This window comes from Pongo pygmaeus, chromosome X (assembly GCF_028885625.2).
Source record: "Pongo pygmaeus isolate AG05252 chromosome X, NHGRI_mPonPyg2-v2.0_pri, whole genome shotgun sequence".
In the NCBI taxonomy this organism is placed as follows: Eukaryota; Metazoa; Chordata; class Mammalia; order Primates; family Hominidae; genus Pongo; species Pongo pygmaeus.
Genome location: NC_072396.2, coordinates 40,394,515 through 40,408,512, shown reverse-complemented (window position 1 = coordinate 40,408,512; position 13,998 = coordinate 40,394,515). Strand labels below are relative to the sequence as shown.

Genomic DNA, 13,998 nt, shown 5'->3' with positions numbered 1-13,998 from the left:
CCCAGGGGCGGGGGACCACGAGGTTGCCTAAGAAAGGGTGAACTGGCCCAGGTCGGAAACGGAGCAGGTCAAAACTCCCATGCTGATCAGTAGTGGGATCTTGCCTGTGAATAGTCACTGTGCTCCAGCCTGGGCAACATAGTGAGACCCCCATCTCTTAAAAAGAAAAAAAAGATTTTAAAAAAATGGGAATGATGGGCTAGTCAGCTGCCCAGTCAGAGCACTGTTCTGAAGATCACATAAGAAAATATAGTGCCTGGTATGTAATACATGCTTAATAAATACTAGCCGTTGTTATTATCAGTAATGACATCCAGCAATGACTTTAATAAACAACTTCCATCTAATTATTGGCAGAAAGGAGAACTACAGTTTAGTTGTTTTGGATCGGAAGCCATTGTTGGTGGTAGAGATTCCCCAGTTTGTACCTGGTGCTTGGCTTATAACCCCAGCAGCTAATCACCTGGGTCACCTTGGAACACATTTTATACTAGTTGAGCTTGGAGAATTCATTAGGAAGTCACACGATCAAAGATTAATGACTTTTAAAAAATGATTTAGGTGGGTGTTTAGTTATCATTGTCTCAAATTAGAAGAAAAATTCCCCAGTAGAGATTATTGTAACCCTGCTTGATGGCTTGGAACCACGGGGGCACCTCCATCACTCTGTTGCCGCAAAGTTACCCAGCCCCTGGGGGCTCCCAGGCAACTCTCTGAGCAGGGGTAGGGGGCCTTCTACTTGGAGCCTGGCTCTGAATCAGCTCATCCTCACAGGAGGAGACTCCTACCCCAGCTTCATTGAATGTCAAACCTTCATTTCCACGCCTCATTGGTAACTGTAAGAAGTCATGTGCCAGCAGTGAGGGAGAAGCAGTTTATGGAGAAGTTTGGAAGTGTGTGCTGCTGCTTTTCCTCCATGTGGGTAATTCTTCACTTTTCTTGGACTCACTGACACCTTTGAGAATGCAATGAAACCTATGGACCCAGTCCTGGAAAAAGTGCACGGATGCACACACTTTTGCTTACTGTGCCAAGGATTCCTGAACCCCTGAATCCTGGTGCATGGTTTCCAGGCTAAGAAATTTTGCATGAGATATTCCAGAGTCTGTCCCTTGTGAAGCCACCTTAGTGTAAGACCCCTGTTAGTCACTGCGGCATAGTTTTCCCTGAACAGCATCATTGCTTTTGTTGCAGTATACTAATATGGTGGTGTGAGGTTAAGACAGTCTTGTGTGTTCTTTTGCCCTGTGTAATGTGAGGATGTTGTTTGTGATACGATATTTATGATAATCTATGGCAAAAACTTGCCTCCCTGATCTCCATGTTAGGAATAACTGTGCTTCTCCCAACTGTGCTTTGTTTTTATATCACTGACTCGGCTCAGCGATATAAGTCACAGTGCAACCCAGCTTCCTTTTTCCCCTGGGCTGCTGGGGAACTCAGTCTCAAACTTGTGTTCTGTCTCCAGTGAGTGCAGCAGGTTTCGTGGCAGGTGTTTTGTGTAATCACCTCACTCTTGGCTCCATCTTATTTTCCTCTCCTTGTTTTCCCTTTACGTCATTTGTTCTTATTTACTGCTAATTTATTTTATGCTGTTTTATTGTATGCATCTTTGTAAACCTTAAATACATCTTTGGAACAAGGCAGGTATAAATCAATAAAAATGCATAGGAGCTAATGGAAGCTCTGGACAGCTTTCTTCTTGTGAAAATAATTGTCCCTGAATGTATAGGCCAGTTTCCTGGGGATGTGGAGGGTAACTGAGGAGAGAGGTGACAGAAAGATTGAAGGGTCTTTAAATGGAGAAGTGGGCCTAGCTGGGGAATCTACCCTTGCTAGTATAGAAAAAAGTATAGGGCAATGCATTTGGATATTATCCCCCCATCTTCCAACTAAAAACAATAATCACAATCCTCCCCCACCTCCATGGGGAAAATATGTATTTTTAAAATAAGGTCACCTAAGAAAATTTCTTTTATTATGGAGAATTTTTAAAACACCTGAAAGTAGACTAAACACTGTAATAAGCCCCCATGTACCCTTCATCCAGCCCTAGTAACCATGAACCCACAGCCAATCTTGCCTATATATTGTCATTTTTTTTGTGTGTGTGACAATGTATCGCTCTGTCACCCAGGCTGAAGTGCAGTGGCATGATCAGGGCTCACTGCAACCTCTGCCTCCTGGGCTCAAGTGATGGTCCCACTTCACCCTCTCGAGTAGCTGTGACTACAGGCACGCACCACCACACCCGGCTAACTTAAAAAAAAAAGAAAATTGTAGAGACAAGGTCTCACTATATTGCCCAGATTGGTCTTAAACTCCCAGGCTCCCAAAGTGCTGGGATTACAGGTGTGAGCCACTGCACCCAGCTTAATTTTTAAATCAAAGCAAAATATACATACATAAATGCATACATATAAGCAGACAGTGAGTATATTTTTACACATTGGGCACACCTGTTTAACCAGCACTCAGGACAAGGAATTGAATATAATCAGGTCCCCAGAACTCCACCTCATGCCCCTTCCCAGTTACTATTCTCCCCCTCCCCCAAGGTTGACCACTACACAGACTTCTAACATCACAGATGAATTTTGCCTGTTTTTGACCTTTCTCTAAATGGAATCATACAGTACGGACTCTCAAATCTGGCTTCTCATGTGCAACACTGTATTGGTGAGATTCATTTAGGTTGTGTGTGCAGCCAGTAGTTCATTTAGTTTATTTGCTAAGTAGTATTCTGTTGTGTGAATGTACCACAGTTTATCCACTTTCTTTTCTTTTCTTTTTAGAGACAGGGTCTCGCTCTTTTGCCCAGGCTGGAGTACAATGGCATAGTCACAGCTCACTACAGCCTCGACCTCCTGAGCTCAGGTGATCCTCCCACCTCAGCCTCCTGAGTAGCTGAGACCATAGGGTGTCTACCCCTACACCCAGCAAATTTTTAAGTTTTTTGTAGAGACAGGGTCTCGCTGTGTTGTCCAGGCTGGTCTGGAACTCTTAATCTTAAGTGATCCTCCCCTCTTAGCCTCCTAAAGCACTGGGATTACAGGCATGAGCCACCACGCTTGGCCTTATTTTTTATTTATAATTTATTTTTTATTATTTAATCAATTATTTAAGAAATCTGCTATTATTTAATAAGCCATCTAGTCTATAGTATTTTGTCATAGCAGCTCAAAATAAGACAGTACCTAAACATTTTAAAAGGAAAAGTGGCTTGATCCAAGCCCTTCTTCACCAAAACAGCAATGAGTTTGGGCTTTCATAACCATCGCTTGCTTTTGCTGTCATGAGAACAGGCATTTTTCACTGGAGTGTAGAAGATACACAGCAGCCTCCACTATAGATAAGCCTGGACCTTCATCTATAACAGGAACAGAGAGTAAAGAGTTATCAAACATATTTGAGGAAAACCAACATCGTGAGAGAGGTACCAAACTAAACAAACAAAAGAACTAATCCCTACAGAATTCTCCCAGGATCTAGAGAGATATTTAAATGAAATAAAAGTACTATCCATAAATAGAGAGCTGACTGCTGTCAAAAGAATATGTCAGAGTTCTTGAAATTACAAAAAGTGCAATTGCTAACATAATAAGCTCATTGGAAAGACTGAGTAGCCAAGTGACCATGGCTGAAGACTGAATAGATGACAGGGCTGAGAGATTCTCTCAAAGAATGCAAAACAGATAAAAAGATTTTTTTTAAGTGTAAGAGAAAAATTAAGAGACATGGGGCAGGACCTGAAATTTAACTGTCTATCTAATAGTAATTCTCAGAAGCCAAGAACAGAGAGTCTGTATGAGAGGAGATAATCTAAGTAGTGACAGAACAAACAATTTCCCTGAGCTGGGGAAAAACTTCCATCTTTAGATTTAAAGAACAGACAAAATGCCAAACAAGAAGAATTATAAAAGGCCCATCCCTAAAGGCATCAAGATTTCTGAACTCCAAGGGTAATGGAAAAAAAAAAGTCTAAATCCTCCAGAAAGATGAAATGTAGTAACTGGGTGTTAAAGACCTCAGCGGGAATGCTAGAAGACAATGGAGTGAGGTCTTCAAACTTTTGAGGACAATCGTCTTGAGATTTGAGCAACGACACCCTGTTGGAACCAGAAGCTGGAAGCTTTTCCATTCCTCCTGCTTTTCCATCTCCTCCCAGTGCCCCCTCTTGGCTGACTCTAACAGGAAGGCAGCTAGGAAATGTAGTTAGCAGGCTCCTAGCCCCAGCGCTATGGAGCTGAGTTTAAAAGGGCAGGTATAGTGTGGAGTGATAACGACTAAATGCCAACACACTGGCCAATTAATATTCAAGTGGGAGGGCAAATTAAATATATTTTTGGACATGAAAAGACTTGGGGCCAGGCGTGGTGGCACATGCCTGTAATCTCAGCACTTTGGGAGGCCAAGAAGGTCGGGAGTATGAGACCAGCCTGGACAACATGGCAAAACCCCGTCTCTACTAAAAATACAAAAAAAAAAAAAAAAAAAAAAAAAATTAGCTGGGCTTGGTGGTGCGCACCTGTAATCCCAGCTACACAGGAGGCTGAGGCAGGAGAATCGCTTGCACCCAGGATGCAGGGGTTGCGGTGAGCCGAGATCATGCCATTGCACTCCAGCCTGGGCGACAGAGCAAGACTCCATCAAAAAAAAAAAAAAAGAAAAGACAAGACTTGGAGCCAGGCACAGTGGCTCACACCTGTAATCCCAGCACTTTGGGAAGCCGAGGCAGATGGATCCCTTGAGGCCAGGAGTTCAAGAGCAGCCTGGGCAACACAGAGAGACCCTGTCTCTACAAAAAAATACGAAAATTAGCCGGGCGTGGTGGTGTGTATTTGTAGTCCCAGCTACTCATGTGGGAGGTGGAAGGTGAGGTGGGAGCTGAGGTGGGAGGTGAGGTGGGAGCTGAGGTGGGAGGATCACCTGAGCATGGGAGGTCGATGCTGCAAGTGAGAAGTGATAGTGCCACTGCACTCCAGCCTGGGTGACAGAGCCTGTTTCAAAAAAGAAAATAAATAAATGAGTAAATAAAAGACTTGGGGCCGGGTGTGGTGGCCTGCAATCCCAGAGGATCACTTGAGCCCAGGAGTTAGAGACCAGCCTGGGCAACATAGTGAGACCCCGTCTCTATATTAAAAAAAAAAAAAAAAAGACTTGGGAAGTTTAACATTTTTCTGAAAGAATTCTTCAATATATTCTGTCATACTCAGCAAAGACAGAGGCTCATGTCTGTGACATCCCACATGAGGGAACCAGTGTCACGGGCACCCAAGGGGAGGCAGGATATCCCAATCCAACTCTCTAGGGATTTCCTGTGGAGAAGCTTGGAGGGCAAGTGAGGGAACGCAGGGGAGTGAAGGTGTAGAAAGGTGGTGTCTAAATGTAGTTTCATTAGGATGGGGCAGAGGTACAGGGTCTTCCCTGGGAAAATTTGGATCCTGACCCCAGCACCTTCCCATGCTCCCTTTTAGCAAAGTAGGACAGGCCCACAGTGTTTGAGAGACTCCTCTGCTGGTAGCAGCCCCACCTGGGCCTTCTGTGCCCTCCTGGCCTCTGACTTTTTGGTTCTCCCTTCCCACCCCTGACCCTGTCCCGTGCTCTCTCCCTCCATCCAAACCTGCTCTGGGCTCATGAGACCTAGATCATTTGCCAGTTAATTTGCACTTTCATACGGATAATGGATTAACCAAAGGAATGAAGCACCAACTTTAGACTTTCAGGCTATTTATGGCCAGTGGAAGGGAGGGAGGGCTATTTCAGTACTTCTCAAATCATTCCAGAGAGGCCGCAATTTTTACACAAGCGTTTCTAGGGAAGAGAGAAATGCAGGCTGGGGAGAGCCGGGAAGGGTGGGGATGGTGCAGGCCCTCAGGACACCACCTGATAAACAATATCTTAAAAGGGATCTTTGAAAAAGTATGCTGAGGTTCTTTAAAGATATCTTTAAAAGGCCAGGTAATAAAGACCTGGCCTCCCCAAATGCGCCAGGTCTTGCTAATTGCCCACCCACAGCCGGTCTTCTCTCCTTCCTTACTATCTGGATTAGTCTGCTCTGGCTGCCATAACAAAGGACCACACACCGGGGGGCTTAAACAACAGAGATGGATTTTCTCACAGTCTGGAGGCTGGAAATCTGAGATCAAGGTCTCGGCAGGGTTGATTCCTTCTGAGGCCTCTCTCCTTGACTTGCACATGGCCGTCTTCTCGCTGTGTCTTCACATGGTATTTCCTGTATGCACGTGTCTGTGTCCTAATTTCCTCTTTTCATAACGACACCACTCATAGTGAATTCGGGCCCAACCTAATGACCTCATTTTACCTTAATCACCTCTGTAAAGGCCCTATCTCCAAATACAGTCACATTTTGAGGTATGGGTGGTTAAGAGTTTAACGTATGAATTTGGAGGGAATGCAACTTAGCCCATAACACCAGCAGAACTGAAATTGCATGCATGATGACAGTGTGCTCAGCTAAAAGCTTAGATTTCCTAGCCTCCCTTGCAGCTAGGGATGGTCATGTGACACAGACCTGCCAACAAGGTATGGCTGGAGTTCTTGGGTGGGATTTCTGGGAAAGCTCTTTATAAGAGAGGCTCATTCAGCTTGGGACCTCCATTCTGCCCTTCTTTTTTTATCCTGTGAGGAATTCGGATGTGATAGCTGGAGTTTCAGTGGCCATCTTATTAATAAGAGCATGGGGTGATGGTCATATCCAAGAATGAAGGAGAAAAAGGCTGGGTCTTTGGTGGCCTCATAGATTGGCCATATCAGCCCTTGCTGGCCCACTTCTGGAATGATATTACTGGAGAAAAAGAAAAAAAAAACCCTCCCTTGTTTAAGCCATTGGTTTTCAGGTTTGTGTTACTGCAGTTGAACATAATATCTAATTGTCAGGGCAATAAGTACTTTGATTTTCCAGTCCTAGAAACGTGTTCCCTGCAGCCTGACATGGCAATGTGCAGGATGGGGCCTGGCTGGAGGAGGAGCGGGCTGGGGAAGTCTCTGGCACTGATGGAAAGGAGGCAGAGAGATGCTGCACGCTGATGACTCTAGCTGAGAAATTGGCAGGCGGCGTTAGCCCCTCTGAGGATCTTGAAACAGACGGTGTTTGAAGTGGGGTGGGGATGCCATCCTGCATCTTCTAAGACGCACCTGAGGATAAAAGCTCTGGAAGCTGAGGTGTCTGTAAAAGTGACATGCCGAGAATCACTAAATGGCTGTGAAGGCTCCTCAGGTCCTTTATGTTCCCTCTGCATGGAGCAGAAGGCCCCTCCACTTAGGCAGACGGTGTCCTACCCTTGAGGGTCACTGTGAGTGGCGTTTGTCTGGTGGGTGTCACCAGTGGGGAGGGAGGGCTGTCGCGCGGCACGGAGCATGTGGGCAAGCCTTTCAGTGCATCCTCTCCCCGGGCACGCACTCAACATACCAAATGAACCTGAAGCTGGGATTCATACATGACAGCAGGGAGATAAGCAGGGAAGAAAAGGCGCTCGAGGGGGATGATGAATATTCTATTTGTGACATTTTTCCTGTATTCAGTCAAATAGAAGAAAGTGTTCAAATAACGAGCAGTCACTTTGGTGGCTACTGTGGCAGTTCCTTGGTAACGCGACACTTAACTCACTCCCCTCTGAGGAGGAGCGGCTTCTTGTGGGGTGCTGGGGGCAGATCATGGGGTGTGGTAGTGGGAATGGGATAGAGATTGTGGGAGAATGTTCCATGCCCAAGTCTGCCCTTGACTTCTACTGTTGGGGGTCCCTGAGCTTCTCTCATCCTGCTCTTCCTCTCTTGGAAGGAAAGAAAGGGAAGATGTTCTGTGGTGGGTGGGAGGAGCCAAATAGGGCTGGAGGGTTGTAAATCCCAGGGAGGGATACAGGGAGGCCCAGCCCTGGCCTGCCTTCTCTGGCCTTGGGGGCTGGTTTACTGCCACCACTCTGGTTCTGGGCTGCTGCGGGGCATGCTGGCAACAAGGCACAAATGCTGGCTGTGAGTTGAGTTGGGGTGTTTGTCTTAGACTGGCTTCTCTTAGGGTTAGGTCCTGGACAAACCCATGCAAGGAGTTTATTTGGAATGGGAGTGGGTATGAAAAGGAAGGAGAGGAAGTCAACGCAGATGTTGACTAATGAGCAGATAGAACTGTGAGCAGCTGGGACCTAGTCTCACTGAGGACCTGGAGGGGTGAGAAAGCTGCAGTAAGTAGCCACCAACTCCCGTACACTGTTGATGAAGGGTTACTCCCAGAACGCCAACTCCCCAGGCCTTCGGCCTGCCCAGTGCAGCCCGAGCAGGCTTCTGTGGCCAGGAAACACCCTCAGGCAGAGCTGCAAGCGTCTCCAGTAAGATGCTTCTTCCTGGGCTCAGTCAGTGCCAAGGGGATAGGGGTGGGGCACTGACAGTGACCGCTAAAGTGCTTGGGCAGTGCCTTGCCTGGATATGCAGACAGGTGTGGGCCAAGTGAATGCTGTTGCGGTCACCTGTTTGCTCCCAGATCCATGCCTGCCCTTTCGCACCCTGCTTTGTCTCGACAGAGAACTCCATTTCCCCAGCACCCATGTCCTCTGCTTTCCTGGTATGCCTGGCCAATGGGAGACACTGATGGAAATCAGGGGCCAGATGCAGGAGGACGCCAGGGTAACTCTTCCCCATTCTCTGCACTGAGTGGCATCCGTGCAGCAGCTGGGGCTCTTCTGTGGTGCCAGCTTTTGCCAGGTGGCCTCAGCTTCTGGGTTGTATTTCTGCCATCTCCTCCTTTTGTCCTTCTAGCTTGAAATGTGGTTGCGTGGTTGGGCTTGCCCTTTTGCACTTCTGTCATTGCTAGCAGAAGCATTTCCCTCTGAAGAACTGAAACCCAGTGACATTTTGGGGCCACCCATGTCTCTTTTGGCAATGATGACAGAAAGGAAGAGACTGGTGCAGGCGGAAAATGGGTAGTCTCTCTTTCTCTCAACTCCCATGTATGCTTCTATGAGTAGTACACTTACTCTGACCGAATAAGTTTCTGTTCAACATGTGAGAACAATAGTCTGTCTTTTGCTTTCTCTGTTGTTTTTCAAATGTCTGATGAGGAAAGTTCTGTGATGGGCAGGCCACCTTTATTTCAGTTAACCCACCCGGGCCATCATCAAATACTAAAATTCGATGTGGGGCAGCTATAGGAATCTTCTGACACTGAAAACAATATCCCATTGCCACCATGGACTAGTACTCCCTGAAACAGTGTTCTGAAAACTGTGGTTCACCAAAGGCCTGCCTTAGGATCATGTGGGGGCTTGTAAACATACAGATTCCTTGGCCATACCCCTAGATTTACTGACTCTGAATCTGGGGGTCTGAAGTCAGAGGAGGTGCATTTTGTTTTGTTTTTTTTTTTGAGACGGGATCTCTCTCTGTCATCCAGGCTGGAGTGCAGTGGTGTGATCTCGGCTCACTGCAACCTCCGCCTCCTGGGTTCAAGCGATTCTCCTGCCTCAGCCTCCTGAGTAGCTGGGACTACAGGTGCCCACCACCACGCCCGGCTAATTTTTGTATTATGAGTAGAGATGGGGTTTCACCATGTTGGCCAGGCTGGTCTTGAACTCCTAACCTCAAATGATCTGCCCGCCTTGGCCTCCCAAAATGCTGGGATTATAGGCATGAACCACTTAGCCTGGCTGGAGCTGCACTTTTAATGCATCCCCCCCATCCCCCCGCCCCAGCCCAATAAATCTCAGGCACACTACACTTTGAGATCTACTCTTACTATGTCATAATATTTGCTACTTAGCATTATGATTTCCTGGAAGAAATAAATCTAGAATTTCCTTTTTGAAATCTAAAAACACAGGTTATAAAAGGTGAGGGACACTGTTCTAGTTATCTCTTACTGCTGAACAAGTCATCTTGAAGCTTAGTGGCATTACATAATTGTTATTTCTTATTATCTCTCATGATTCTGTTGGTCAACAGAGCTTGGCTGGGTGGTTTTTGCCTGGGGTCTCTCAGGTGGTTGCAGTTAGAAGGCAGCTAGGGCTGAGGTGTGTGAGGTGGCTACTTCCCTCACACGTCTGACACCCTTATGTCCCTCTCTCCAGCAGAGTAGCCTAGACTTTATTCATGCTGGCTCAGGGCTCCAAGAGGCAGGAAGTGAAAACCTCCAGTCCTCTTCAAGGTGAGGTGTGCAACTGACATAGCCCTTTTCTATGGAATTCTACTGGTTAAAGTAGTCATAGGCCAGACTAGATTCAAGAGGCAGAGGAATAGACTCCATCCCTCAGTAGGGGAAGTGGCATGGTCACAGCTGGCTTCACAATTTGAGAGGCCCACTGCGAAATAAAAATGAAGGGTCCCATGATAAAAACAAAACCAAAACCAAACAGGAATAAATGCCATTCAAGGTACCATCTTCGTTTTTGCTGCTATAACAAAATATCTGAGACTGGGTCATTTTTAAAGAATAGAAATTTGGCCAGGTGCAGTGGCTTATGCCTGTAATCCCAGCACTTTGGGAGGCCGAGGTGGGTGGATCACCTTAAGTCTGGAGTTCGAGACCAGCCTGGCCAACATCTCTATTAAAAATACAAAAATTAGCCAGATGTGGTGGTGTACGCCTGTAGTCCCAGCTACTCGGGAGGCTGAGGCATGAGGGTCACTTGAACCCGGGAGACGGAGGTTGCAGTGAGCCGAGATCTGAGATCACACCACTGCACTCCAGCCTGGGTGACAGAGCAAGACTCCGCCTCAAAAAAAAAGAAAAAAAAAAAGAACAGAAATTTATTTCTCACAGTTCTGGAGGCTGAGAAGTTAAAGATCAAGGTGCTGGCAAGTTTGATGTCTGGTGATAGCCCTGTCTCTTCTTCCAAAATGATGCCTTATTGCTGCATCCTCATGCTGTGTCCTCACATGGTAGAAGGGACAGAAGGGGTGAAAATGGACAAACTCCCTCCATCAAGGCCCACCCCCGCCCCCCCCGGCTTTTTTTTAAGATGGAGTCTCAAAAAATGCAGTGGCGGGATCTCCGCTCACTGCAACCTCTGCCTCCTGGGTACAGGGGATTCTCATGCCTCAGCCTCCCGAGTAGCTGGGATTACAGGCACACACCTGGCTATTTTTTAGTAGAGACAGGGTTTCACCAGGTTGGCCAGGCTGGTCTCAAACTCCTGGCCTCATGTGATCCGCAAGCCCTTTTATAAGGGCACTTGATCCCATTCATGAGGGCAGAGCCCTCATGACTCAATCACCTCCCAAAGGCCCCACCCCCCAATAATGTTGCATTGGGGGTTAAGTTTCAACATGAATTTTGGAGGAGACAAAAACATTCGAACCACAGCAGGCACTGGAATATAAAGCTTTTTCCTTTCTCCCATGTGCTCTCTCTTGACTTATGGTGTTTATTTGCTATTTAATGTGCTTCTAAGTAAAGAAAAATTAAAATTGTAAATTATTAACATGAATGTACCATTTATCTATATATTGTGCAATGTCAGTTTTAAATGCAAATATAAGAGCATTTAACTAGTATGCAGAATCACTGAAATTACACAATTTGTGTTTCGGAGCTCATATATGCATATGTATTTTGTTCTTACCCGAACAGTGGAAACTGTTTTATTTGACTTCTTGCTATGCTTGCATTCTACCAAGACTGTGCCTTCAGCTTACCGATGAGTCAGAAAGGACTGGAAGGAAAAGAGATTATGGGCTACTTTATCTTTCCCTTTCCTTCCATGTCACTGTTTTTAGTGTAAGTGGTTGGCTAAGACATGGAAGTAACACAAGAAAAAATATGAGAGGGTGCCTCGGTCATTTGTGTTTTTTTCAAATGCCACCATCGCCTTCTGTTTTTTTTGCATCTGAATCAAGTACTGTTTCAAATGGAAAGTGTGGCCTCTCAGGGCTGTCAGCTCCCCACTTCCTCCATAGATATAAAATGCTTACCTTGTACTGGCATTGAATCTCGCTGAACTCCCATGCATTGTGGGTTCACCAGAATTCTGTGCTCAGGGGGCATCATCAACACCATACGCTAATGGAGCCACAAACAACTCAGACACACGTATCGTCTGTATCTCCTCTACTCATGTGCATGCTCCGTTGTTCCATCAGACTTCACTTACAAAGCACGGGCTCAAACATTAAATTATTAAGAATTTTAAGATGAAGACAGCAGAGCATTAAACCCAAGTGAGGCCATTCTGATCACAGGGTCCTGTGTGACTGCTCGGATCGTGTGCCCACGAAGGTGGCCTTGGGCATCTATTGACAAAGCAGTATGCTGGTAAATGTTTAACAACCGCATGACTTGGAAAAAAAAACGAAGCAAAAACAAAACCCTGATTGGTAGCATTTTCTAGCATGGCTGATCTCAAGCTACCAACAGGATGTCACCAAATGCAGAGTTGGAAAGAATGCATACAGTTGGCTCTGGAGGGCAGACCCGATGCTGCTCCAGAACGCGGTGGGTGGGAAGGCCTCCAGTACAATGGGGGAAGGAACTGATGGCGGCCACTTTGGGTGACAACCTGGCACATACGACGACACCAAAAAAGAGAGAGAGCTGTCCATGTAAGTGTGTATATGTATAGAGTGAAAAAAGACTGAAATGATATATACTAAAATGTTAACAGTGATTTTCTTGGTCATAGGATTAAAGGTGACAATAATAAAATAATTATTTTTGCTTATCTGTAGTATCCACATTTTCTGAAATAGATACGCATTACTTCCATAATAAAAAGTAATAAAAAGCATTTATAGAATGCCTTGAAAAAGTTAGTACAATCTTTAAAGCATAGGTTTTGGTAGTGCAAGTCTGTAATAGTTGCTACATGCCATGAATAATTTACAAATTAAATTGATTTTAAAGCACAGCTAAAATAAATTTGATAAGATGGGGCACAGTTATGTTCTTTCTTATCATTCACATTTGTACATTTTATAGTCAATGAAGAGTGACAGCCACTATTTAGAATTCCAGCAAAGAGCAACCATAACTATTTGTCACCTGCTCCGCATCTAAACAATGGCCTGATTGTTCACCTGCCTGGCCTCGGCAGGAGCGAGGGGAACCAGAATCCACACTAAATAACCGAGTTTATGACCACCAAGGCAGAGAGGAGGAAAAGATGGTCTCTTCAGAGAACTGATGAGAACAGTAGGAGGGAGTTGAAATATGTCAGTGAGATGTAAAGGCAGGGGAGAATGAAGAGGGAGGGGGTGTCAGCATGTATCAAAATCTCAGCATCAGGGCCATGAAATCGAGTTTCATAAAGATGAGGAGATGGGAGACATTTCAGACCGCAAAGGAGAAACAAAGCAATGAGGGTGGGAGGGAAGAACCCAAAGGACAATTCCCAGAGAGACCCCTTGGAGTAACAAGTCCTTTAATGAGTTTGCACCCCGCATCCGTGTGAATGTTGGATGATCAGAAGATGGGTCAGAAGTTCCTAATGATCCTGGGGGTGGGTGGGGAATGCAATATTCTCACAAAATGAACTGCGCTCCACAAGAGACCTAACTGATGCCTCTAGCTTCCTCTATCCAAAGTTCTCGAAGTAAGGCCCTCAGTGGGGGAGGAGCTCACCTCTTGTTTGCAGAGAGAAGTATTAAGAGGCTGTTTGACTCATCTATGCTGCATTCGGTGAAACACCAGGGATCCAGCCCCGGCTTCTCGAACTAATGCGCATACGAATCACCCAGGGATCTTGTTAAGATGCAGATTCGGGTTCCGCAGGTCGAGGGTGGGGCTGGAGAATTTGCATTTCTAACAAGCCCCCAGGCAACACTGAGGCAGCTGATCAGCCCAGTCTACAGACCACAGTTAGTAGCAGGGTCACAGAGGGCAAAATGGCTAGATAGGCCTGCAGTCCTCCTGCAGGGTTGGGTTCTAATAAACCCCAGGCCCTGGTGGCTGCATCCTCCCTGTGCTGCTGGCTTTTGCAACGGGGCCGGCTGTTGGTTGGGAGGAAGCAGCCAGGGCCATTTCCCTATGTCCCTTCTTCCTGTTTGGGTATTCGG

General features: G+C 46.1%; 1 long non-coding RNA gene across 1 annotated transcript in view; it reads right to left on the bottom strand.

Annotated features, from left to right (window-relative positions):
- Positions 1–12,135, bottom strand: part of LOC129025299 (uncharacterized) — a 33,690-nt gene extending 21,555 nt beyond the window's left edge. The window contains exon 1 of the long non-coding RNA XR_008497203.2: positions 11,920–12,135. This is a non-coding gene — a long non-coding RNA (uncharacterized LOC129025299). The remainder of the gene's footprint in view (positions 1–11,919) is intronic.
- Between the last annotated feature and the right edge of the window lie 1,863 nt (positions 12,136–13,998).